A 27,474-nucleotide genomic window follows, 5' to 3' on the forward strand; every position below is an offset into this window, starting at 1 on the left:
TTTGCTTTCGTTCTGTTAGGGCTCTCTGGAACGCATGTACACTGACTCTACGCAAGAAAAGATGACTTGTTGCTCTCAGTCAAGATAATTATCACAGTACTCAACGTTTGAATGGTCATTCTATTGTAATGTATTGGTGTAGTTTTGGTCCCAGGGTTTTCTGGGTAAGGACATTTTTCTTCTTGGCTGCTGTTGAAAGGAAAGCAAGAAAAGTAGGCATAATACTCACCTCCCTGTCTTTAATAAAATCTAGTCTTTCTGACACCAAGGTTAGGAAGATCTCAATTTTATGTATAAATCTAAGGCATATTTTAGAGCTTATTGTAGTTGTTGTGTGGGCCTAGCTTATTTAGGAATAATTTTTGTGTGCAGTTGGGCTTGTGTTCTGTTCAACCAGCTGAAAGCTGCAGAGAGCTCCCATACCTACATTGCTGGAAGGCAGGATTTCGAGTCTATTTGAAGTGCGGTCTAGGGACAAATAAAGTGGTACATGTTTACCTTTCGGAAGCAGCTGTTGCTGTCGGGAGGAAAGCCCTGCAGTTAATGTACAAGAACTTCCGAGTGCAGTTTAAAAGTAAAGGTTAGTTAATTTTCCGTTCAAGGGAAGGAGGGTAACGCATAGACTGATAAATTTTTAGATACATTTTTTTGTTAGTACGCTTGGATTTGACCTTTATAGAAAAGCACACTTTCTTTTGATTTTATTTCCTTCTCAGTCCTGACTTACCGTAGCGCACGTTTTGTTAAAGGTTCTTGAAAACAGCTGCGCTCTGAACGTTACAAAAATAGTTGACAGCTGTCCTGACTTTCACCATTTAACAGGATGAGCTCTTCCGTTTTTTCCGTTTTGTTTCCTACCAAGGAACATTCTGTCGCTGGACGGCATTTTGACCTGCAGACAATTGTAACCAAAATATTTTCTCCAGCGGGTGTTAAAAATTGCATGTTTTAAAGCATGATCTGAACTTTATTCCTCCCTATTCTGTTACGTCAGCACACTTAATCTGGTTAATATTCAGAGCCTTGCTCTGCCCACTGTGTACATTTATTACTGTTTTTTGTTCTGCTCGAACAGCACATATGGTGGCTGTTGATTTAAGTCTTAATAGAGGTTGTCTCTGAACACAAAGCAGTAGAGGAATTCTTAAAGAAGAGAGACATGTTAAGTCTGCGTAGGGCAGTGCACTGTTTATTACAGCACATGGGGTTTCTGGAGATTGTTAATAACACTTAAAATCTGTATTGGATTTCTTAATCTAGCACGCATAATTAGAATGTTGTATAAATGAAGATAGGTATCAAGTATGTGGGTGACAGTGACCCTTTTACGGTGCATTATGAACAAGCCGCTATGCTCATTTTAAAGCTGTGGTCATACCCGATTGCTTTATTAAGAGATGAAAGGTCACTGTGCCACCATGTACTGAAATTCGGTACAGTTCTGCCTTTTGTGTCATTTTGGAACTTTATTAAATGTTACTTTTTCAGTTTGTATGTTACGCAGGATATTCCAAAAAGCACTTTCTTGCACTCTGTATAAGGTATGTCAGTCTTAATTGCTGGCATTGGGTGTTTCTGACGGTGAATTTTTTTGTCTTATCATAATAATTATTAGTGACACTTTCTGACAATGGATCTCCCAGAACTTTACAAGGGAGACATTTTTTGACAGTGGGTCACTCAGGTTGTTAATGCTGCTGTGAGAAGCTGTGTCTTGGGATGTTACAGATGGCGCTGTCTGATGATTGGTGTCTTGGAATATTTCAGGATCCACCTTCTGGCATCTGGTGTCTTCGGATTTTGCCTTACCACTTCCTGACAGCGGGTGTCATTGGATGTTACAAAGTGCATTTTAAATATGAACCATTGCATGAAAACCGAGCTTTATAGCACGTGATGCACATTTCTTGTTTCAAGCATCGCATTTTTCTTAATCTGAATAATCGTCTCAGTTTCATGCCACCAATCCACAACCGCCTCCCCGCAAACACTTTAACCCTATTAAAGATGCGAACTACAGACAGCAGCATGCCCATGCTGGTCCAAATATCCCCCCAAATGCGACACGGCATGCAGGGTAGTGCAGTTCATGTCAGAATGGTCGTTGGGGTGATCTACTTTTTTTGTATTACACTACTGTTGCATGGCATGCATACCTGAATGTGTTTAAACGTGAACTCTATATGTGCATTCTGTAGGGATGTGGATTTCTAACAGTCGTGGCTTTTGTGGTATTTTCCTAAAAATAGTGACTGCTTAGATGACGTGAACGTTGGCAAGAAATATCTTCTTTTTTATATAGTCCTTATCACCATTATGCCTTGGCTTCTGAACCCTGTGTATGATGACATTACAATTTCTCACAGTAGTAATTTTGTATAAACCTCTAAAGGATGGTTGTTAGACCTGACCTCTTTGGTGTGTTTTTCTACTGGCTTTTTTGCTTCTGACCTCCTGTATTTGACTGTGTGCTGCATTTCGTTGTTGCTGGGTTTAGAACTCTGGGCACTTTACCACTGCTGACCAGGGCTAAAGTGCAAGTGCTGCCTGTATAAACTCGTATCTGTGATTGGTTATCCATGATTGGCATATTTGATTTATTGGTAAAGTGCACTGTGTGTGCCCAGGGCCTGTAACTCAAATGCTACCAGTGGGCCTGCAGCACTGACTGTGCCACCCACATGAGTAGCCCTGCAACCATGTCTCAGACCTGCCACCGCAGTGTCTGTATGTGCTGTTTCCACATGCCCTGTCGACCTGGCAAGACACCCACTTGCCAGGCCCAAACCTTCCGTTTTACTGCATGTAAAGTAACCCTAAGGTAGGCCCAAAGTAGCCCCATGGGCATGGTGCCGTGTATTTAAAAAGTAGGACATGTACTGGTGTATTTCACATGTTCTGGTGGTGAAATACAACAAAATGTGTTTATCGCTATTGCAAGGGTTATCTCTCCCATAGGTTATCATTGGGGCTGCCTTGTAACCCTCTTACAAGTGTAACTTGCAATTGGGAAGAGATAGAGATAGAGATTTGGAGTTTGGGGTCCCTGAATTCACAATTTAAAAATACATCTTTTAGGGAAATTGGTTTTTAAATTACATGTTTGAAAATGCCACTTTTAGAAAGTGGCCATTTTCTTGCTTTACCATCCTGTGCCTCTGCTTGCCTGTGGAATCTTTGTCTGAGGGAGGGTGACAGCTGGGCTGTTTGTGAATTCACTCTAGATAGTTACACAAGCGAGCTGAGGTGTGGCCTGCATATCCTGATGGCCCATCACCAGGCTGATGGGTCTTCCTGAGCTAGAGTGGTGGGAGGAGTTGTCACTGACACCTGAATAGGGCTGAGCCGGTCCTCACACAAAGCTGCCTCCATCCCCTGTAGTGTGTCTGGAGCCAGGTCAGGGAAAGGCAGGGTCTTGTGCACTACAAATACTTTCCTTTGAAGTTTGCCTACTTCAAAGCCAGAAACTGGTGTTAGTACTGGAGCTGTGACACCATAACTTCAGAACACTTCAGGACTAAGAGGACATTCTGCCAGGAAGAACAGCTGTATACTGTAGGAGGAACTGACAAGCTGCTGGTTGCTTTGTTGTGCTGACCTACTGCTTGCTGCTTCTGTCCTGGGAGTGAAAGGACTGGACTTTGTTTTCTACGTCCTGCTGTCCAAGGTTCTCCAAGCGAGTGTGTGTGTTTGCCTCCTGTTAAGAAGTCTCAGGGCCATCAAATAATTCATCTGCAGCCCCTAAACTCCTCTGCTGGGAGTTCTGACCAGCTAACTGACGCCAATTCCAGTTCTGGGTCATTGGAGGTGGTATTGCTGCTAAGAACCAAGAAAATCCACGCATCGATTCTCAGCGCCAGCTTTTTTTGATGTAGCACTGCAGTGAGTCTGAAAAACCAACGCATTGCCACTGTACAGCCAAAGAATCGATGTAGCGCCTGCTGTGCGGCTCTAAGAACGCCGAAACCTGAGTCTCGAGCACCGTGTCACTGACGTTCATGGTGCACGCTATCACTCTGATGCGGTCCCTGCTGTGCGGATTAAGAAAGCGACGCATCACCTGCTTCGCGGATGGGAAATTGACACAGCCCCTTTTGTTGTTTTGATCTTGTTTTATTCAGATAAATATTGGTTATTTTTCTAAACTGGTGCGATGTCCTTTTGTAGTGTTTTCACTGTGTTACTCTTTCTGTATGTACAAATGCTTTACACATTGCCTCTGAGATAGGCCTGACTGCTCGTGCCAACCTACCGATGGGGCGTGGGGGTTATTTTAGCTGTGTAATCCCCTTACCTTGACTAGGGTGAGGGTCCCTACTTGGACAGGGTGCAGTCTACTGCCAACTAGAGACCTCCATTTCTAACAGTGGTCATGGTGCTGTGATTCAAATTTGTAACACTGGTTTTTGTAGCAAATGGATTAGACAGCCTAGCTGTCTCTCAGCTTTCAAAGTCAAGTATTTTCTCTATTTTTTTTCTGCAGAGACAGTATGGGGGTTGCAGGCAAAGGATCATTTCCCTTCATTGGGCAGGACGGCGCACCCAGAAACTACATGAGCCAGATACTTATGCCCTGATCACGAGTTAGGTGTTGTTTATTGCACATGATAAATAATAATAACACGGGGTGCGCTATTTATCGTGTGTGAAAAATAACACCTATTACCCGTGGCGGATCCTCCACTAAGGCGGAGGAGCATCGCTCCACTGCATTGCAGCAGTGGAGGAAAGGAAAAATAAAATGATAATGTGATGTTTTTTATCATTTTATTTGTTCCTGCTGCAGCAGCACTGGGGGCTGCTCACAGAGCAGGGAAGGATTGGTGGACACACTGAAGAGCGCATGACACTTTGGCCAGCCGTCTCAGGTCAGCCAAAAATTCATGCGCACTTAGCATGTTCTCCACCCAGGCTGCATTACAGCCTGGGTGGAGAACATGCACAGGCCCCCAGTCCCCGTCTGACTTAAGTGTATTTGTTATTTTTTACACTCCCTAACCCCCTCACTCCCCGCCCCAGATACGTGCCGGCTGCCACTGCCTAATATGAGTTTGTGAGGAATATTGGTATTTAATTCTCCAAAATCCGCATGGTATGGAAATACCGTACAATTTCCCCTCTTAAATGTCGGCAGGTTTAACCTGTAAAAATTTACTGACAGCTAAGGTATTTAACGCATCCGATAATTATCAAATATTTTAAATACGGCCAAAATCATAATTTCGACCCGTGCGTAAACAGGGGTTTATGCACGGGTTGGAATTTACCAGCCCACTTGTAATTAGGGCCTCAGTGGGGAAAAATGCTGCTTTGATGAAACCGGTGCAAACTTCAAGCAAAAACAAAATGCCATACAGACTATATTAAACCCCGGCTTCATAGACTTCAAAACAACATAAAGAACCGCTTAACATGCCCCATTCAAACACCACCTCTTCACTCTAAGCTTTGTCCCTCCGAACATCTCTAGGTATGCTCTACACTTGTCAACTCCCTCTTGCCTTCCAAATGGCCCCTCCTCCTGCTTCCAGCCGCACCTCTCAACCTGGGTCTCAACCTACCCCACTTTCCTTGAAAGTCCTTTAAGTCCAAAACACCACCACCAGAAAAACCCAACAGCGTTTTTCTAGCTCCCCACCCAAACAAAAACTGGCTACACTAACAAGGTATCTGCAACAATGCGCACAATTGCAACAAATACAGATCCTTACCCATGACAGATAAATGTACACTGTCGTCCCGAAAGCAATAAATCACCTCATATTTTTTGTCTAGGTGCTTAATTCTGCCTTGAAAAACATCCGCATCTCTGTGTTGCATTTTCACCTTGCCCTATTATTAGCCCCAGGCTCTTTGGCACCTCTCCATGCACTCCAAGGAAAAAACCTGGTTCACACAGTTGTTGTTCTTGGCCATGACTGTTTTATCTCCAAGAGGTCATCCTTCATGCTGTTCAGTAGTGTCAAACCTTTTGTCTGTACTACATTGTTTTCTCCCAAATGAATAACCAAAACATCTGGGCATGGAGAATCTCCGGGTAACAACTCCAATGTCGGCAACAGTTCGTACCAGCACATCCCCCTCCTTTCCCGAATCACTTAATTTGAACAGTAAGGTTATTAAAACCCAATTGTTTTCTAAACTTCAGTGTTTGAGCTTGAAGCGCGGCCCACTTTACAAATAAGTGCCCACAAATCCACGCCTCGATATGCTCGCACTGCAACACAACCTGCAACAATACAAAACAGGGCGTTAATATCACTTACTCCAATGCCCAACGCAGCTTCACATGGACCTGACAACATTCCTTATTGAATAAATTGCCCAGCATCTCCTCAACCCATCTCTGGACTCGTCCCACAGAGGTCAGTAGTATAAAATGTTGATAACGTCACATCCCTGGCACTGGAATGAAGGGAGCACGCTTCAGAATGTCTTTAACCAACCTGTCCCAGACTTGCAATATCAGCTTCTCCACAAAGGGGGTCGCTGGACCTCCTTTTGTGGCAGGAAATAAAATGAGCTCAGGAGCCTACGCCAACAGGTGCCAGACAGCACAAAAGTTTCCCCGTTAGTTGTATCATACAGCCAGTCCAGCACTGCGGCTGGGCTGCAGTGAGTATATAGGAGTGTTGCAGTGTATGTAGCAGTATTCAAAATAGGTTAGTGCAGCATCACCCTATTGAATGGGTATTTTCAGTGTAGAAAACGTTATCCTGGAAGTCTAATCAGCAACAACAGGGAAAATGGCATGCAGTCCAGTTGTTTATTCTCTTACAGGCACATACATCAAATCGAAAAATTGCGAGTCCTTATTTGCGATTTTTAAGGAATCGCAAATAAAGACTCGCAAATCGCGATGCACCAAAAAAATAGCGAGAAAATAAAGAATCGCTAAAAATCGCAAATATAATAGCGATTCCGGCATTTGCGAACTCGCTATTAGCGATTTCGCAATTTGCGAAATCGCAATTACCGAAGTCGCATTTTGATGCATCCTGATGACATCACAACCAGGAAGTGAGCAGCTCCAGCCTCATTTCCAGTGCACAGTCTCAGGGAGAGGAGGGAGCTGGCTCTTGGAGCTGAACAGGAGTGGGACAGAGACAGTAGAAAAACTTACTCAAACAAATGGAAGCCTCACAAACAGCAGAGGAGAGCCAAACAGGCAGGAAGCGCAAAATAAAGTTTGCAGAAAAAGAAATTGACACCCTCATTGAGGGAGTAGTCCACAGCCATGACAAGCTGTTTGGAAAGGCATCATTGAAAGTGGCAGAGCAGGAGAAAAGGAAAATCTGGCTCCGGATCCAAAACAGGGTCAATGCCATTGGGGTGACACACCGCACCATAGAAGAACTCAAAAAACGATGGTACGACTTGCGCAGTCGGGCTAAGGTGCGCATTGCTGACCGCCTGAAGGAGGCAAAGACGACAGGAGGGGGAACACCAACAGACACTGGGAACACTCCCATGGAGGACTTGGTTGAATCCACCATCCAGCCAGAAGCTGTTGTTGGTGTGACCCAGCTTGACACGTCCGGAGCAGCAAACACATCTGAAGGTAAGATGAATGCATGTTACCATTACCCCAAAATTGAAAGGTAGAACATGACCTCAGCACAGCCCAAGTGCACACTTTGAACATCCAGTACACAATGTATTCATTAGGGGAGGTGCATTATGGGAGATGTAGTCAGGTCAACCAGTTACAATGACAAATCTCAGAGGAACAACCCAAAATAGTTTAATAGATTATAAATTCATTGACAAAAGCAAAAATGTATTACTGTGACATTTTCATCACAGACATTAAATAATGCAGTTTTGCACTGTTTCACCTCACAGATGCTCAACGTGTAGAAGCTGTGGATAGCGATTCCCCAGACATGCAGGACACCAGCGCAGGTAAACAAATGGACACACCTGTGGTGCAAATAAATCCGTCACGTGCCACAAACTCACGCAGGGCAACTGTCCCATCCCTAGTCACCTTGGAGTGTGATGATGAGGATGATGCAACACCAGGTGGCAGCCATGGCCAGGCCACTTCCATCCCACAACCACAACCACAGGTCCCCAGAACCAATCACAGAGTCCGGCGTAGAAGAGGAAGAGCACTCAGGACACAGCAGGAGGAGCAACCAATTGATGTCTGGGGTGGTCTTGAGGGACAGATGCTCCGTATGCTGCGCCTGCAGACAAAAAACACACGTGCAGTGCAATTCCAAATTGGCAAGATGGCAAGCAACATAGCAGTACTGTCTGAAAGTGTGCAGCAACTGAGCAAGGTGATGCAGGAGGGAAATGTATCCCAGAAGAGACAGTATCGTCAACTAATGCTGCACCTCAAAATGTTTGTCAAATCAAACAATAGGCTGGCCACGACAACTGCACTGCTGGCACGTAGGTCTGTGACCATGCAAACTGAAATGTGCCATTGGAGCGGGGATGTGGCTAAAGCACTGGACCAGGTGACCAATGCAGTTGAATTGCTTAATGCTTCCACAATTGCGGCAAACATTTCCACGCCGGAAGAGGGTAGTGAGGGTGCCTCAAGCCTGAGTAGTTTGGCAATTCCAGTCGGCACTGCAGGAAGACGCAACACACGCAGCAGTACCCCCTCCGCTTCCAACATTAGGGATGACCATGCTGGCTCTGACAGGCGTCTGGGTGTTAGTGGTAGAAAGCGCTAGACTGGCATGTACAAGTACATTACACTATGGTGACGTAACCATTTTTGGATTTTGAATTGTTAGTGACTTTCAAGTAAATTCACAGTTGCAAATCACTTATGTCCATTACACTGGTCAGATTAAAAGTGTTCTTGAACACTCATGACATTTGTATTTCAGTAAAGATTACTTTGATTGTAATATCAAGTGTCTGTGTCATCATTACTCACCTCAGAAATAATTTTGTGTGTTGTCCAATCTTCTCCTTCGCCCTTCTGCTGCGCCTGCCCCTTGTGCTGCATAGTGGTGTGGCACTTGCTGGTTCCCGTCCTCTGATTCGCTGTCAGACACCTCGATTTCCATTCCTCCCTTTGTCGCAATATTGTGCAGCATGGCACATGCTGCTACTATCTTGCAGCATTGTTCAGGGTTGTACTGCAGTGCTCCACCGGTCTTATGTAGACATCTGAATCGGCTCTTCAGCAGCCCAAATGTGCGCTTTATGATGTTCCTTGTTGAAATATGTGCTGCATTGTACCTCTGTTGATTGGCAGTTGTGGGATTGAGGTAAGGCGTCATGAGGTAATTACGCAAGGCGTATGCGCTGTCACCTACATGTGAGGAAGCAAAGGGTCAGTGGCAGGTTGACATTGACATACGTACAATTGCAGTGATAAACAATTACACATATTTACCAAGCAGATGTCCCTCTCCAAATTCTCCACTGACAAGACGGGTGTGTATGCCACTTTGCCTGAAGATATAAGAATCATGTGCACTCCCGGGAAATTGCGCAACAATGTCAGTGATTATGTTTTTGGCATTGCAAACCACCTGAATTTTGAGGGAATGGTAACATTTCCTATTTCTATATAAATATTCCTGTGCTGCAGGGGGACATATTGCCACGTGGGTGCAATCAATACAACCCAAAACATGTGGGAAGCGAGCTATCTGGTAGAACTCCTGTTTGGTTTTTGCAAGGTCAAGCGCGGTGGTAGGGAACTTGATGTGAGACCCGATCAAGGCCATCATGGCATCAAGGAATGCTTTGAATATTCTGGAAAGTGCGCTTTGTGACACACCTCCCGCTACAGCAATGACCCCCTGAAAACTGCCTGACGCCAGGAGGTGTAGGCAGCATAGGACCTGCACATGGGTTGGGATAGCATTGGTCCTACGTGTCTGTCGTTGCATAATGGGGTCCAATTCATTGATTAGGTCATGGATCATTGCTGCATTGAGCCTATACTTATCGTATATCTCATCCTCTTGCTGTCCTAGCAAAGTTATGCGGACTCTGAAAATGCGCTCATTTATTCGCCTCCGTCTCTGTCCGGCAGCCTCATCCTCCTCGCCATCAGGTAAATCCCTGCCATTGTGAAAGGTACTAGCTCATTCTGGCTGTGTTTAAATGGGTTTCAGTTTGTTTTCAGCTGTCTCTGATTTGCACTCATGATTACCACCTGGTTGGGATCCTTCTTATTTAGCTCTTGCAAAATTGCGATTTTCATGGAAATCGCTATCTGCGATTTTTCATGCATACATTTTGCGATTCTTTGTTTGCAACTCGCTATTTGGGAGACGCTAATACCGATTCGCTGTTTCAATCGCAGAATTTTTTGCGATTCCTTATATTTGTGAAAAGTTGTGTTTTCGCAAATATACAGTTGATGAATTTCTACACAGTATTTTGCGATCGCAAACGGCCAATTTTTGCGATTCGCACCGTTTGCGAGCGCAAAAATGTTTGATGCATGTGCCTGTTAGCCTCTAAGCCTTTTCCCCCAAGAATGCTAAGCACTTTTTTGGCTATCTGGTGTAGTTTGTTCTTAAGCCTCCATAACTTTTTTTCACATAAGTTATCCACACCAAATGTGTGTCCCTTCTTTCCAACATGCTGGGAATTCTAAAGGTTCCTAGGTTTTGTGGATTCCCCAGGAGGGAACTGAGAAAATAGTCAAAATATAGCTACATTTTGTTTTTGGGGAAAAATAAGAAAAAAGTGTTCTTCAAAAAAGAGTCGGTTTTTCTCCCCCAGAATTGGCATCAACAAAAGGTTTACTGAGCTACAATCACCATCTTCCCAACTTTCAGGAATATGTAGAGCTGAATAAAAAAAAACCTTTACCACAGTTTTGGCATTTTTCAAAAAGGTTGCCCATTTTTCCTGTGCTTTTAACCTACTTCCAGTTTGTGGTGGAAACCGGCGTGAAGCCCATGGATGATCCTGGATAGCTATATATTTCTGAAAAGTATACACAATTCTACATTCAGAATGAGGCATTCGTGTAGATCTCTCAAAGTTTTCCAAAATAAACTCGCTGTTAAAATAAAAACATATTAAAAATTAGAAGCATAAAATGGCCATTTGTGACAACATTTCCATCTAAAGCTTCTTGTCACGATGGCCAATTTACAAAAGCAATATACCATTGCCCCCCGCTAAACCCTTCTGATTGTAGGAATATATAGGGCTTGTAGGTTTTCCAAGAACCAGAGGTTACCACAGCCAATAACTGAACTCCACCGTACAATGGTGTTTCACTGTGTCCCAGGTATGGGGCAATTCATATGGTAAAATACAAAAAGAGAGAAAAATGGATATGTTAGATCTGTCATCCTTAGCGCGGTCTTATCCAAACTTTTAGCCTGCTTACCTCCTCTTTTTGCAAAATCGTTTTATTGGCCTTGGGACTCTTAGCACTTTACCACTGCTGACCAGTGCTAAAGTGCATTTGCTTCTCCCCTAAACATGGTAAAATTGGTGTATACACAACTGGCATATTTAATTTAATCGTAAGTCCCTTATAAAGGGGTATACCATCTACCCAGGAATTGTAAATTAAATGCTGCTAGTAGGCCTGCAGCACTGATTGTGCAGCCTACACAAGTAGCTTTCTAGAAATATCTCAGGCCTGCCACTGCAGATCCTGTGTGTGCAGTTTTACTGCCGCTTTGACTTGCCATTTAAAACCCTTTGCCAAGCCTAAAACTCCCCTTTTATAACATGTCACCCCTAAGCTAGGCCCTAGGTAGCCCATAAGGCAGGGTGCTGTGTTAGTAAAAGGCAGGACATGTACTTTTAAGTTTTGCATGTACTGTTAGTGAAAAACACCTACATTTGTTTTTCACTACTGTGAGGACTCGTCCTTTAATAGGTTAACACTGGGAATTCCTTAATACACTTTTAGGCTGTAATTCCCGATTAGAAAAGAGTGGCTGAATCATGTTTTATATCTTCAGAATGGTAATGACAAATCCTCTTTACTGGTGGAGTTGGATTTGATATTGCTATTTTAGAAATGACACTTTTAGAAAGTGGACATTTCTCTGCTCTTAAGGTTTTGTTTGCCTGCAGTCTGTCTCCAATGCACGTCTGGGGTGGGCGACAGCTCAGTTTGTACATTCCCTCTAGACAGCCACAAACACAGAAGGGTTAGGTGTGTCTGAGTACTCTGCATTCTGATGACTTCCTGGGCAGGAAGGGAGGGAGGAGCTGACACACCTGAGTAGGCAGTGTCACGACCCCACACAAAGGGTGGATTATCCCGTAAAGCTAGTCTGGAGCCAGGGCTGGGAGGGAAGGGCTTCTGTGCACTTCAAAGACCCTTCTTTGAAGTCACCCTCACGTCAAAGGCCCAACTGGGTATACGTGCTGGGTCTCTGACCCCACCAAATCAGACACTTCTGGACTCGTAAAGAATTTCTATCAAAAGAATTGCTGTACTGCTGCAGGGACTGTCACTCTGCTGGACTGCTGATCTGGAAGACCTGCTTTTCTGCTCTGCTGCTCTCTGATCCTGCTGAGGGAGAGCTGGACACTGCCTTGCACTGAAGGGTTTGTTGGCTTGTCTCCTGTTTCTTGAGACTCAGGGCTATTAGAGTCTCTACACCTGCTTCTGTGCCTGGTTCACTGGAAGTGGACCCAGATACCTGCACTAGAATAATGTACACATCACCAGTCTGCATGTAGCAGAACTGGCACATCAACCCTGTTGCGGGAGTAGGAGCGGTGCATCGCTCTCGGAATCAACGCATCGCCTTGAGAGTCCGTGCATTCAAACTGCGCATCGTTGCCGCAGCATTGTGAGGGGATCGATGTATCCCCTAGACTGCGCTGCGAAACCCTGCACCTCGCACTGCTGAACCAACGCATCTCGGTGTTTCATCTACAGAACCGCCGCATCGCCACCACTGCATGCAGAAAATCGACTCATCACCTCAACTGCGGTATCGACATGCATCGCTTGTCTGCAGCCCGCATCTCGCTTTTGCAACCAGGATCAAGGTACTCTGTTCACCGTGCCTGCGTGGCTCTTGTCCCAGACCTGCAGTCCATCGCGGTCGGCCTGAACTGTTAACTTTGCCTCGTCCAGCATGACCAGATAACCTTTCTAAGCGCTAGAATTCTTTTCATTTTAAAAAATTTATAACTCGACTTGTAGAAATTGGATTTTTGTAATTTTGGTCATAATTTATTTATAAAATTGTCTATTTTTTTAAACTAGTGTGTATTCTTTTTGTGGTGTTTTCATTGTGTTACTGCGTGTTGTGTTGCACAAATACTTTACACATTGCCTCTTAAGTTGAACCTGCCTGCTCTCTACCAAGCTACCAGAGGATGAGCACAGGTTAATTTAAAGTGTGTTTATGACTTACCCTGACTAGGATTGTGATTCCTGCTCGGACAGGGTGCATACCTCTGCCAACCCAAAACCCAAATTCTAACAGGGTATCAAAAACCTATGTATTTCTGAAATGGACACCAGATATGAAGTTTAGGAGCAGTGGTTATTTGTACGTGTTTGAATTTGTGGGTACCCATACTAGCATGTGATTCAGAGGGCATTTTTTGAATTGTCTTGTTTCTTATACACTGGCTTACATTTAGAAGGTAGAAATGCAGAGAAATACAATTGGTAATAACAAATGTTCAGCTATTCTCTATTTCCACATGTCTCCCAATACAAATGGTACATCACTTGTGTGGGTAGGCCTAGTGCCCGTGACAAGAAGGGCCCCAAAACGCAACATGGACACATCCCATTTTTTCACTGAAAACGGATCCTTTTTTTGCAATTTGGGTGGAAGTGGATTTTGGTCCATAGCTCATTTGGCGCCTAGGGAAACCTAGCACACCTGCGCGTTTTTTTAAATTAAACAGCAGGGGGAATCTAGGGGGGGCATGACTTGCATGCCTTTCACTAGGTTTTCCTACTCAGAAGGCCTTGCAAACCTCAAACTTTGACTTAAAAACACTTTTACCTCACATTTCTATGATGGAAAGTACTCTAATCTGCGGGGAGCCACACATTTTGTGCCACCTACAATGCCCCCAAGTCTCCCAATAAAAATGATATCTCACCTTTGTACGCACGCCTCCTAGTGGCTGCAACAGGAAAGTCCTCGAAACACAACATGGAGACGTCACATGTTTTCCATGGACAACCCTTTTTTTGCAATGTGGGTTGCTGTGGATTTTGGACCCTAGCTCAGCCGGCCCCTGAACAAAACCTAGCAAACATGCACACTTTTGAAACCTAGACCCACGGGGAAATCCAGGGTGGGGTTACTTGCTTGGCTCTCACCAAGTTTTCTTTCCCAAAAGCTCTTGTACACCTCAAACTTTAAGTAAAAACACATTTTACTCACATTTCTATGATGGAAAGTTCTAAAATATGCAGGAGCCAGGAATTTCCTACCGTTCATCTATTTGTCCCGATAAAAATGGTACCTCACTTGTGCGGGTAGGCTTCGTGCCCCCAACAGGAACAGAACAATCCAAGGCCAATAAGAGTCCCTTTGCAAGGACTCCCATTGGCGTTAGTTTGATTCGTTCCTGTCGCGGGCAGTTGGTTCAGCCACACAAGTGGGGCAGCATTTGTACTGGGACACGTGGGGGAACGCTGGATGGTAAGAATTTTGTGGATTCCTTTTGATTTCAGAAGTTTACATCCGAGAAATAAAAAAAAATTGCAATTTACAATTTTAGGCAAAGATTCAGGTTTGAAGGACATTGTGGGTGAAAACACGTTGTGGGATCCAAGTGAAGCACTCTACTCTGGATTCCCCTTAATGTCTGTTTTTCAGAAATTCCTCGATTTGGTAAGGTTTCCCTTGGTGGCTGCCTAGCCCAGGTCCAGAAACCGCAGTTACCCCTTTTGTTGATGTTGCCACATGTTTCTTGAACCTCTTCCTTTCACAGGCGCTAGGCCTACCCACACAGGTGAGGTACCATTTTTCCATAAGGCATGTGGGAATGTCAGGTATTAGGAAATGTGTGGCTCCCTGCAGATTGCAGGACCATGACTACCAGAATTATTAAGAAAATATGGGTTTTTAGCCACTTTTTGGAGTTCTGGGTAAGAAAATCTTATGGGATCCACGGAAGACACACCACTCTCGAGGCCCCTGCTTTCTTGTATACAAAAATATCTGGGGTTGGTAGGTTTTCTGTAGAGACAATGTACACCCTGACAGTGAAAGACAGAAAGGACAAATATTACTGCACAACCATCTACTGCACACGTACACACACACATACTGGTTGGATTTGGCAGGAGAGTGAAAAGTTAAAAATGTAAATGTTATTAACAAAACTGTTATCATGTGTTTGACCTTGTGTGTTCACGCTTACAGCATCTTTCAAGGGGATGGAATGTCATTATGTAAGAGAGGAGCCTTGTGACTTGATAATGTTCTGAGGCGGTTGTGAGGACTGGGAGAGAAGCTGTTGGTATCGGGCTTGTCAGGCACAGGATTTCATCTGCGATTAAACTTGAAGGGCCTCATGTAGGTGGCATACACTTTACCGATTCTAAAATACCGAATCATACCGATTCGGTATTTAAGAATCGGTAAAGTGTATGTAGGTAAAAATTCGGTAAATGTTACCGAATCGGAGTGAGTCGGTAATTACCGAATCGGTATTTACCGATTCGGTAATGAGGCATACCTTCCCATTGATGGGAAGGTATGCCTCATTACCGAATCGGTAAATACCGATTCGGTAATGGGGGAGCACATGCAAGGGTGGCAGGGTGTCACATTGACACCCTGTTGCACCCCTGATTCGGCCATGTGTGCACATGTGGCACACATACATGCCCTAAGGGCATGTATGTCTGCCACATTGCACACTTCTAAGCGCTATAAAATGCTTTTACACATCCATACTTTATTTACCACCAACTATTAGTTGGTGGTAAATACCGACTCCAAACAACACCCACACACTCCCCCTACATCTCATTTCTGTATTCGGAATTTACCGAATCGGTAAAATTACCGATTCGGTAATTTTACCGATTCGGTAAAATACCGAATACAGAAATGAGCCCCCTACATGTCACAAGCCTAAACACCGGTCGGTAACGGTATAATTACCGAAAATCGGCCGTTACCGACCGGTATTCGGCTACGTACATGAGGCCCGAAGTGTGCTTACTACAGAAGCCTCCAGTTTTATTTGAAAGGAGATATACAGCAAAGATATTTCACGAAAATGAAAACATAGAATTTGCTGTTAATAAGATAGGTAAAGTGTTGTAATATTGAACAAGTGCCGTTCGTGGAAGGAGCTTTAGCGTGCATTTTTTAATTGCTGAATTTTAAATACCACGGAGTGCTGCCATTGGAGGTGTCGCCCAAATCGCCACTGGTGACTGTTGTCAGAGGGAAAGAGGCAAACAAGGGACTGCGAGGACCAGCAGCCCCGTGATTGGAACCAGCTGTGTTCTCTTCCCGTACTCCCGCCCTCTCGCCCTGACGCTATAAGACTGCTCACGGCCCCCGCTTTGCGGGCGCCGTTCGTGGAAGGAGCTTTAGCGTGCATTTTTTAATTGCTGAATTTTAAATACCACGGAGTGCTGCCATTGGAGGTGTCGCCCAAATCGCCACTGGTGACTGTTGTCAGAGGGAAAGAGGCAAACAAGGGACTGCGAGGACCAGCAGCCCCGTGATTGGAACCAGCTGTGTTCTCTTCCCGTACTCCCGCTCTCTCGCCCTGACGCTATAAGACTGCTCACGGCCCCCGCTTCGCGGGCACCGTTCGTGGAAGGAGCTTTAGCGTGCCTTTTTTAATTGCTGAATATTAAATACCACGGAGTGCTGCCATTGGAGGTGTCGCCCAAATCGCCACTGGTGACTGTTGTCAGAGGGAAAGAGGCAAACAAGGGACTGCGAGGACCAGCAGCCCCGTGATTGGAACCAGCTGTGTTCTCTTCCCGTACTCCCGCCCTCTCGCCCTGACGCTATAAGACTGCTCACGGCCCCCGCTTCGCGGGAGCCGTTCGTGGAAGGAGCTTTAGCGTGCATTTTTTAATTGCTGAATTTTAAATACCACGGAGTGCTGCCATTGGAGGTGTCGCCCAAATCGCCACGGGTGACTGTTGTCAGAGGGAAAGAGGCAAACAAGGGACTGCGAGGACCAGCAGCCCCGTGATTAGAACCAGCTGTGTTCTCTTCCCGTACTCCCGCCCTCTCGCCCTGATGCTATAAGACTGCTCAAGGCCCCCGCTTCGCGGGACGAGCGCGGGCGCGCGCCGGGCGAAGTCCGGGCCAAGGGCGGGCCCGTCTGAGCCCGTCCGAGAACGTCGGAGAACGGAACGGGACCCTCCTCTAACATTTGTTGTTTAAGGGTTACAAACGGTCTACTGTGGGTAAGGTCTAGTCCCTACTCTGTAACTGAGATTGCCGTCAGTGTATTGTGATTGTAAGTTTATCGCAACTAATGGATAATCATGCCAAAAGGGATGGTCCCACTATGCAATTGTCTGGGGGAGTTCTAATGGGAACTCTAGATAATTTTTTAGTGCGAGTACAAAACGCGCTCGCTAAAGATATAGAACTAACTGAAAAAAGACTCTCATTAGACACCCTTTGTGACAAGAGGTCCTCTCTGGGAAGTATGGCCAATATAAGGTCACCACCACGTCGACAGTCTGTTATATCGGATTCACTGGGTTCAACATCTCCTCTGGTGAAGGAGCGTAACGAAGATATAATGATATGCTCTCCAACACTGATTGAAACTCCGAGTGAAATTGCTGATATCTTGAGCATTAGCAAAGCGGCCCCAAACCCGAAGCCTTTGTTAAGCATAAAGACCCGCTCTGCTAGTAACGCAAAAACGGGCTCTGCTCAACAGCAATTAGTTCCAACTTTGACAAAAAAACGTAGGGGAAATCAACGGACAGTCGTTGGGAAAAAAGTTAAGCCCGACCTTGTTTCTGCTTTAAAGAAGGACACTGCACCTTGCCCAAAATCTATAATTACTGAAGTGAGGGCAAATCCATTATTGCCCTTGGGGAACAAGACTATGGAAGACACAGATTCATTGTTCTAGAACAAATTGGAAAGTACCTTAAAGAACTTATGTGAACCGATTTATGAAAGGTTGGGCTCCATAGAAAGTAGGCTTGTATGTATGGAACTTACACTTGCCTCGGCCCAGCCACGGGGGCGCAGACTGGGTCCTGGTTCTCAAAAGGAGTGTCCTAGTGTAACAGGCCCATGTTCTGAGATTAAATCTCCCACTATCGAACTAGTATGTGGTATTGTGAATAATAATCTCCCTATTCCCCAGGAGATTCAAGCCATGCCAGTTGCTGACAACCTACCAAGAGTTGATCATCCCCCACCACGTGAAGTGCCATATAGCTCCGGGGATGATAGAGATAGAATTGACAAGCAGCCTATACCTGCGCAGCCCCTAGTACAGGCTTCGGCAGATTTAATTGATATACATCTCCCTCCCGAAGCAGCCCCTTACGTTTTGGTTCTGACAGGGGTTCCAACCCTGGTGAATGGAACAAGGGAATTACATAGGGACTTAAAGAATAAATGTATATTCTGGCTTAATGCCAAACGACCATTGCCGGCCCATATGTGCGCCGAAATTCTGTTTGCCAGAAGAGTTAATTGGGTGGGCAGGAGACCTAAGTCGATAAAGGGGGATTGCATCATTATTAATTTCAGGGACAGACACAGTGTGAAATATATTTGTTCTTGGCCCCAAGATGACCCCTCATCTCTAATAAGCACTATGCCACTGTCCTATTTTTACACTCCCATGTCTTTGCCCCCAGGAGGGCTAATACGTGGGGGATCTTTAACAAATGGATGCACTTTCGAGGACATAAGGTCCATTAATAGATTTGATGTGCTATCTGGGTTAGCGGACTGCGATTGACAGAATGTTAGAAGTGGTTATTATAACCACCAAAAGTTATATGCAGTCCCAGGGACAGAGGAGGTTTCAAAGCAAGGAGTGCTGCTTTTAATGGACAGTAATAGTGGTGATAATGGGTTTCCTGCTCTAACAAACACTACTAGGGTGGGGGAATGGGGTCCACAAACTGTGCCTCATAGAGAAATGTTAAGTAATGAGGTTAGTTTATCTTATCCGCATGGTGTCGCTATTCCCTCGATATCAAACATTGAGAGCGCTGAAGGGGCAAACAACGCTGTAGGTCACATATCATTTTTATCCTGGAATGTGGCAGGTGTGGGATCTAAACTATCATCATCCCTTTGGTCAGACTTTATCAGTGAGCATGATATTTGTCTCTTTCAGGAGACATGGTCAACAGAGCCTGTGTTCATGCTGGGCTATTTGAATTTTTATGTTCCAGCTGAGAAAAGGCCCAAAGGCCGGTCTGTGGGAGGCTTGGTCATTTGGATCAAACAGAGTCTGGAATGCAATATCCAACCTATCCCAATTTTGAATAACGACATCTTGGGAATTAGGTTGAATTTCCCGCTAAATTTTAAAATTGATATATATAATGTGTATGCTAGGGGCTTACCAGGTGGGAAAAAATCGAAGGTGGTATTAGCATTAGACACCCTTGTTGAAACTAGATCTATTGATGTGCTTCCACTGATTGCGGGTGATTTCAACACTACCTTTGAGCCACTAGGGCCGCAAGACTCGCTCTTAACTGAGGAGGAGGACCTTAGATGGGGGGTGCCACAGCTCGAGATAAAGACAGTTAGTAAATGGACTGAGGTGGCCCTGTTTCTGAAAGGGTTTTGCCTGGGCAACCAATTAAGGGCAGCTAACGGCAGAACCATATCAGATAGGATGCACAGTAAAACTTATGATAATGGCACCAGGGCAAGTAATATAGATTACCCTTTGGTCCACCTGAGGATGTGGCATACTCTAGTGGACATGGTGGTCAAGCCTCGAATTGAAAGTGACCAAAACCCACTAGTCGCTACTTTTAATTTGGGTTTGGGAGATAGAACGGATCGAGCTTCCGAAATGGCAGGACTAGCAGCTGCTTTATCAAATGATGAGCGCCACCTTAAGTGGCATAAAGTTGCAGAGCATCCTAGCATATTAGATAGCATTGAGTCTAATATTAAGAAGCGTTGACTTCAATGATGGCAGGTGGTACTACAAGTCAATTTTTAGTTCTAACTGAGAAAATACATGAAAACTTATTTGTTAAACTTAAATCTTACTTTTGTAGACCTTTCTCAGTAAAACAAGTTCCTAGAAGCAAACAGGAGGAATGCTTTAACGCCTCCTGCAAACAAGCCCGTGGAGATCTGGGCGTCGCTCTCAAATCAAAAGAACCAAGTACGATTAAAATAGCTCAATGGAAAGCAAAAAAAGAATGGGAAGAGAGCGAGTGGCAAGAGCTCAAGGCAGCATGTATTGATAAAAACCAGAAAAAGTTCTGGGATATTTTTAAATGGAAGAGGGGTGAGATTATTGACAGTCCGCACAATCACGTTCCTCAGAGCTCCTGGGTCGAATTTTTCAAGCCACAATACGCAAAAGGCGCCGAGGAAGCAAGCACGTTCTGCCAGGGGAAGGTGTTTTACAACAACTCTGTCTTTAGTCCTGAGGAGGTTGATAGGGCCTTGGATACGGTAACACAAGGACGCGCACCTGGCATGGATTGTATCCCTGCTGACGTATTTCTGCACGACAGGCAAAGATGGCGTCTATATATTACCTACTTGGCTAACGCTATAGCCCAGGGAATGGCTATCTCCCAATCTTGGAAAGGAGCCGAAATTGTTCCGATATATAAAAAAGGTGATAAATCGCTGGCTAGCAACTATAGGCCCATTAGTCTGATTGACGCTATGCAAAATATTATGGGCCGGCTGGCCTTGGGCAAAATCCAGACCTGGATGGAGGCTAGTAATGTCCTGAGTCCTCTCCAGGCTGGGTTTCGTCCTAAAACCAGCACTATAGACCAGGTCTTTAGGTTTATAGTCCTATATTGGAGGACAGTGGTCCTAGAAAAAAGGGTTCTGTACGCAGTGTTTGTCGACCTGCGGGCGGCCTTTGATCTAGTTCCGCGTGACAAGCTGTGGCGAGTACTGGAGGAGCTGGGGATGGCACCGGAGTTGCTGGCATTGGTGGTCCGCTTGCATGAGGACAACTTTGCCCGGGTCCGGTGGGGACGGCAGGGAAAGGTTACGGAGTCTTTCCCCGTAGAGCGAGGAGTTCGGCAGGGTTGTGTTTTGGCACCGACCCTGTTTTCGCTCTTCGTGAACGGGGTGGCCGAGTTCCTCTCCCGGGTCCCCTCGGATGCTCCGGCTATGGCTGGTACTCGCGTCCCAGTCCTCATGTTCGCGGACGACGCACTGCTGATTTCCAAAACTCCGAATGGCCTGCAGCTTACCCTCTGGCGCTTTGAAGAGTTCTGCTTGCTACGTGGCCTGGAAATAAATGCTGCCAAGACTAAGTTTATTGTCCTTAATGGCCCTAAACCGTGTAGGTTTTACAAACCTTATAAAGGAGTAATCTTTATGAATGGCTTTCCTTTGGAGCAGGTTGACGCATTCACTTATCTGGGAGTTACGTTACAAAAGAACATGTGTTGGAAAAGTCAAATAGATTTGTCTATATTGAAGTTCCAACAACAGACAGGCTTCCTTTTAAAAAAATTTAAAACCTCGCAGACACAACCAATTGGCCCACTTCTCGAGATCTACTCAATGAAGATTCGTAGCTCGTCTTTATACGGGTCCGAGTTATGGGGGCATGGCAATAACCCAAAACGTTTGAATGTCATGGAGAGCGAGTTTATCCGGAAAATCGTCGGGGTGCCACAAAGTACTCCTTTGTTATCTCTTTTCTGGGACCTTGGTCTGAAAACCCTACTAGATACAGCTAATCTGCGTCCTCTGCTGTACTGGCGTAGGGTGTGGACAACCCAGGAGCTCAAGCATTACGCTTTGGGCTTAAAGGAAATTATGGAAAAAGATCCCTTTTACAAAATTGACTGGTTGAGGTCTATAAAAATGTTACGATACAAACTGGGATGGGGAAATGTGTGGGATGATCCCCTAAATGCGATCTTCCCTTCAAAAGAAGCTGTGAAGGCAAAATACTGGGAAATGATCGGGTTGGAATCACCTGTGAAGGGGAGTACATCCCACCTAACAGCTAGATTCCTAGAATTTAAGGCCTACCCCAGACAGGAATTGGATTGGGACCTGATCGAAGTACCAAGTGATCGCAAGCTCTACTTTCAGTTTAGGATAGGTACCCTCCCAATCCGCATATTTACATCTAAGTGGACCAAAGGGTCTCTGGACAAATGCCCAAATTGCGGGGACATGACTGAAACTCTGAGTCATTTTGTGTTTTTTTGTCCCCTTTATGTCCTCCCACGGAAAAAATGGGTATTACCTGTTTGTCGGCTAATAGGAATCCGAAGGCACGAGGAGGCTTTAAGAATTTTGTGTTCAGATCCGAGCCCGAAAATTGCTATAGCAATGGCAAAATACATAAAGTGGGCTTGGATAATACGATCCAGATAGATTATTGCTAAAGAGTCCATTGAATAGGCCCCCTAATTCATTTGTCTATGTAACCAATTATGTATAGCATATTGCTAGTCAAAGATATTTTGTTGCCTAGATTGTTTTTAGCAGACGAGGAGCAAATATTGCTGTACAATTATGAAATGGTTTTACTCTTTTGGATGCATAGGCAATAGTATTTTATTTATTAAATATGGTGAACATTATTGCTTTAGGCGCAAGTACAAATTTATACTGATTATCATGTTTTGTTCTAATTTGTAATGATGTAAAATGGTAATGTTTGTTACTTTTATTACTTAAATGTCGCAATAAAGTTTCTGAAATGACTGAGAGCTTGTAAGCTGTAAAGCCACAACAAAGCACCAACTGCTTTACAGGCCATTCCACACCTTTCGTATATCACACAAACATAAACCCATTCACACTGCCAGCTGCGGGCCCAACACATTACAACACTCACATCAACATATAGTGCCATTGAAGGGCCCATCACGTTCATACACTCACAGGACTGACACACCAATCACACCTCCTGGCTGGTGGTGGTGTGTGTGGACTGGCATTTGGCTGCCAATATGTGTGTAGTGACCTGCAGCAAGTCAATACACACACACAGCCAACCAAACCTCAGCCACCACATGCCACCAACCAGGCTCTAGTCCATACACAATGACAGCCAAATACCAGTCCACACATCACCAGCCAAATGTCAGTCTACACACATCACTAGCCAAACACCAATCCACACACCCAGTCAGCCAAATTCCACTCAGACATCATCATTAAGCTCCACAACACTTTCATTTCTAAAACACTCCCACAATGAACAGATTACACACACAAAGCACAGACAAGATAAAATAAAAACGTGAAACTAAAAACAGTACATTTCTTTCAAATAGAAAAAATCAACCTATTGGTAGAAGATGAAATACCAACTATGACTGTATACTCAACAGGTGTAAGTAAACACATCAAACTACTGCTAACCGGGTATCTAAACAGAAAATATATAGTTATACAGACCACAGACAGTTCGCTTCTACTCTCATGGTTGCTACCAACACTTGAGTTGCGTATGGCACAATTTAAAACATGTGGGCACACATAGGTCAGGGTTAGTAGGACACTCTGGGCAGTCTATTTGACTCTCCTTTCGTCCTCCTCTTTGGACACAGACTCTACATCTCAGGAAAAGGAAAGTCTTTTTTTGGTTGTCAGAGGAATGTGTTCAGGAAACTTATATCTTTCAATATAGCCACATCCTACCCCACTCTTATTCTGGGAACACTTGCCTGCTCGACTACAACAAGGATGCCTATTACAGACTGCTGAAATTGTACAAAACTCATCTTGGAATCTGAAGAACAATGTTTGAAAGCAACATAAGCATTGAAGGATGCCAAATGAAACAAATGAACAGCCAACTTCTTGTACAGAATATGACTTTCGAGCAGCATTGTAAGGCTCCAACCTTTGATCTCCTCTGTCTACACCTCCCATGTGCTTGTTGTAGTCTAAAATGCACACTGGCTCACACACTTCTACTACCTGACCCAAACAGTCATTAGTGAAGTGTTTTTATTGTGAATCTTTTTGAGCATGTCGACATCTCTTCTGTCTGAAATTTTCAAAGCAATACATTAATTACTAGGCAAGACACTGCTCTGTACCCTTTTAAATCTTTTACACACAAGTTCTTTATGGTAACCTTTACTGGATTGTGCCACATGCCACAGTGCCAACTTTGAACAATTGCTTTAACACCTGTGTAAAAATTGTCTATGTATAGATGGTGACCTTTTTTAAAAAGTCCTCTGTCTAGTCCCCACACACTTTTGCACTTACTCTAAAAGTGGAAGGGCACCCATGGGGGGTCAATTAAAGAATCCCTACCAGTGTACACCCTGAAATTATATGCATATCCATTTGAACTTTCACATAGCATATACAGCTTAATACCATAATGTGCTTTATTGCTGAAAAGATATTGGCTGAATAACCAACCACTCTTGAACAGGACCATAGACTCATCAACAGATATCTCCTTCCCTGGAACATAGATCTCTGAGAAACGATCTACTATATGGTCAAGGACGGACCAAATCTTGGAGAGACAGGCACATCAGGGTGATTTTGTGGCAGTGCTGTAGCATTATCCACAAAATGCATTATCCGCTGCAGAAGCAAATGCCCATCTTGACTGGTGGTTGCTGTAAATATAACAGTTGCTATTAAGGGATTATAGATATAGTGCCATACATTGCTGACAAACCTAGAATCACCTACAAAAGGGGTAGAACTTTACGCAACTGGCTTAGTCCTTCCATTATTAAGGCTAACAAGGTGGAAGTGAAAAATACTTGGCTACCGGAACAACCCAAGGGTTTCTACAAATGCACCATGTGCAGTGTGTGCCAATTTGCGGAAAACAAACTTAAGAGCTTCAGTTATAATAATGGGCAGACACATACACTTTATCAGTTCATGAACTGTAACACTAAGTTCACAGTGTATTGCATCATTTGCCAATGCAAACTGACTTATGTGGGGAGCACCATCAGGCCACTTAAGGAGCGGATTCAGGAGCATATCAGAGCTATCCGCAACAATAACAGGGAATATCCACTAGCAGCACATTATAACACCGTACACAAGGATTCTGAAGTTCTAGGAATTAGATTCCATGGGATTGCGACACTTAAAAGTGACCCCAGAGGTGGTGATAAAACTTTGGCCTTGAGGAAACTGGAAGCCAAATGGTTGATAAAGTTACGATAGGTTGACTTGGGTTTAAATACAGATAGAGAACTTCATGTATTTTTAAAAGATTAAAGGTAGACAAGGGAGAGGATTCTCCTTTTACTTGGTGACATCTGTTCCAATTGTTAAATGATTGGTTTCATTGTGTTTCCATACTCAAGTCATGTTATCTATTATCTACTGTCTGATAAGTCCTCTCCAATGATGACGTTTGTCAGATTAGAAGTGTTTTTACACCTGACGTTACACATATATTGTGATTTGTTGTCAAATTGTTCAAAAGATACACTCATATTTGACTGTATGTGTAAACTGTGTTAATTTTTGGCAATTGTTTATATGGTCACCTCCGGTGATAACTCTTGTTGACTTGGAAATGTGACCTCAGTGTATTGTTCATAGAAACTCATTGTGTTATATTTTCTTTGAGTTGTTTACTGAACTCATTTAACAAGATTATGAATGATATGCAAAATGTAGATGTCATGTAATAATCCAACACTTTCATGATGAGCACCAAAATTAACCACCATGACATTTGATATAGGCATCTTCACTTTTTGTTTTGTTTTTTCTTTCTTTTTTTCTTCCTTGACTTTTTCTTACTTTATAAGTGCTCCGGTTTCTTATCGAGTATTGGTGATTCACGCTATATATATATAATGCACTTGGTTCATATGCTACACATGCGTTAGAGCCAACATCAATTCAAATAAGCTGATCCCTATAATATGTTCTTTTCATTTTTTGACGTCTGTGACATTTGATTATGAGTAACCATTTAATACTTGACTAACCTATGTGTGATGTGGCCATGTCATACTGGCTCGATTTATCTTATTTTGAATTCATTTAACAGGATGAGGTCATAAGGTAATCTTTCGTGTTGATTTCATTTGTACGATTGACCCCAATGTAATAATATTATATTTTTATCAATTACGTACCCTTATGCACATATACTAAACTGTGCTTTGCTATTTCTTCACGCAGTATGTTTTTAACATACAACGCATTGGAAGTATTTATCACTCCAATATGGCGGCGATAGTTTTATGCAGTCCTTTTTCTTTTCCGCATTTGGCTTTGTGAAATGTGAACACACGTGACTCCATGGTACATCACGTGATACCGGCATTTTTACTTTTTAACGGATGTGCTTTTCGGCGTTCGCAGAGTAGTTGAACGGTGCGGAAGGTGATCAGATCTTTCTCCAGGCGGTGACAAGTAAGAATCATTGACTAATGTGTCAAAACCTAATGATAATGTTTTATCGTCAACTCAATACGTTACGGGATGACTTTGCTTTTATCTATTGTGTTTGATCCTAGGTAGTGAGTGCACTCTTATCAAGGAGTTAGCACGTCACTTATATCAAGCAGCACTGGAGATACTAACTGTTGAGCTTTTTACTTACTTTCCAACTTGAAGATACAACAGCGCATATATTCTTACTGGGTATGTTTATATATATAATTCTCTATATGGGACGACTTTGTTCTCGTTCATGATGTTTATTCCAGGTTGCGAGTGCACTCTTATCTAGGAGTTAGCACGTCGCGCTCTTTGATCGTTGCATTGGAGAAATATACCGTTGAGTTTGCACTCACTGTTCACTCGTAGACATTTAATCATATACAGCTTTTTGGGTATGTTTGGTTATATAATTATTCAGAATGGGTCAATCATACCGCTATTTCCACCGGTACTGTTGGTTTACTAATTAAATCCAATCTTCTGTGATTATTTACGAAGTTTTGTACACGTAGCAAATCACTACGTTTGGTGTTTATTCATGGATGAGAGATTGCCATATAATATCAGCTATGCCTATGTTCGTCGTGTACAGTTATGTTTACTTATGTTGTGACATCACTGTGCTTATGCACAATCGGGCCATAATATATGATCTTTTACTGAGAGTGATTAGCTTTTATCTATTGCTTTGTCCATCCTTTAGATGGTGCGACCATACATATGATGTTTTTACATGGGAATTCGCGTTTATGAACCACAGGACTGGATACATTATCAACTACCGTACTGAATTTATTGGTGGGTTGATATATCAATCTTTCTAATTTATGTCTTGTGCACTTCCGATTGTAAAAGACACACGTCTATCATTCTTTATTTTAGTTTTGTCAATATTGACCTACTAGAACTATTGGCTTTGGGTGTTTCTAGTGGTGCACTCGTGTATTCCGACTTAGGTTTCTTCATCTTCTGCTGGATT

General features: G+C 43.8%; 1 protein-coding gene across 1 annotated transcript in view; it reads left to right on the forward strand.

The window, feature by feature from the left end:
- The first annotated feature begins 408 nt into the window (after positions 1–408).
- The window catches only part of SYTL1 (synaptotagmin like 1), a 329,086-nt gene continuing 302,020 nt past the window's right edge, over positions 409–27,474 (forward strand). Inside the window, exon 1 of the mRNA XM_085645622.1 lies at positions 409–580. The gene's annotated coding sequence lies outside the window, so the exon portion shown is untranslated. The remainder of the gene's footprint in view (positions 581–27,474) is intronic.

This window comes from Triturus cristatus, chromosome 3_1, assembly GCF_964204655.1.
Source record: "Triturus cristatus chromosome 3_1, aTriCri1.1, whole genome shotgun sequence".
Classification (NCBI taxonomy): domain Eukaryota; kingdom Metazoa; phylum Chordata; class Amphibia; order Caudata; family Salamandridae; genus Triturus; species Triturus cristatus.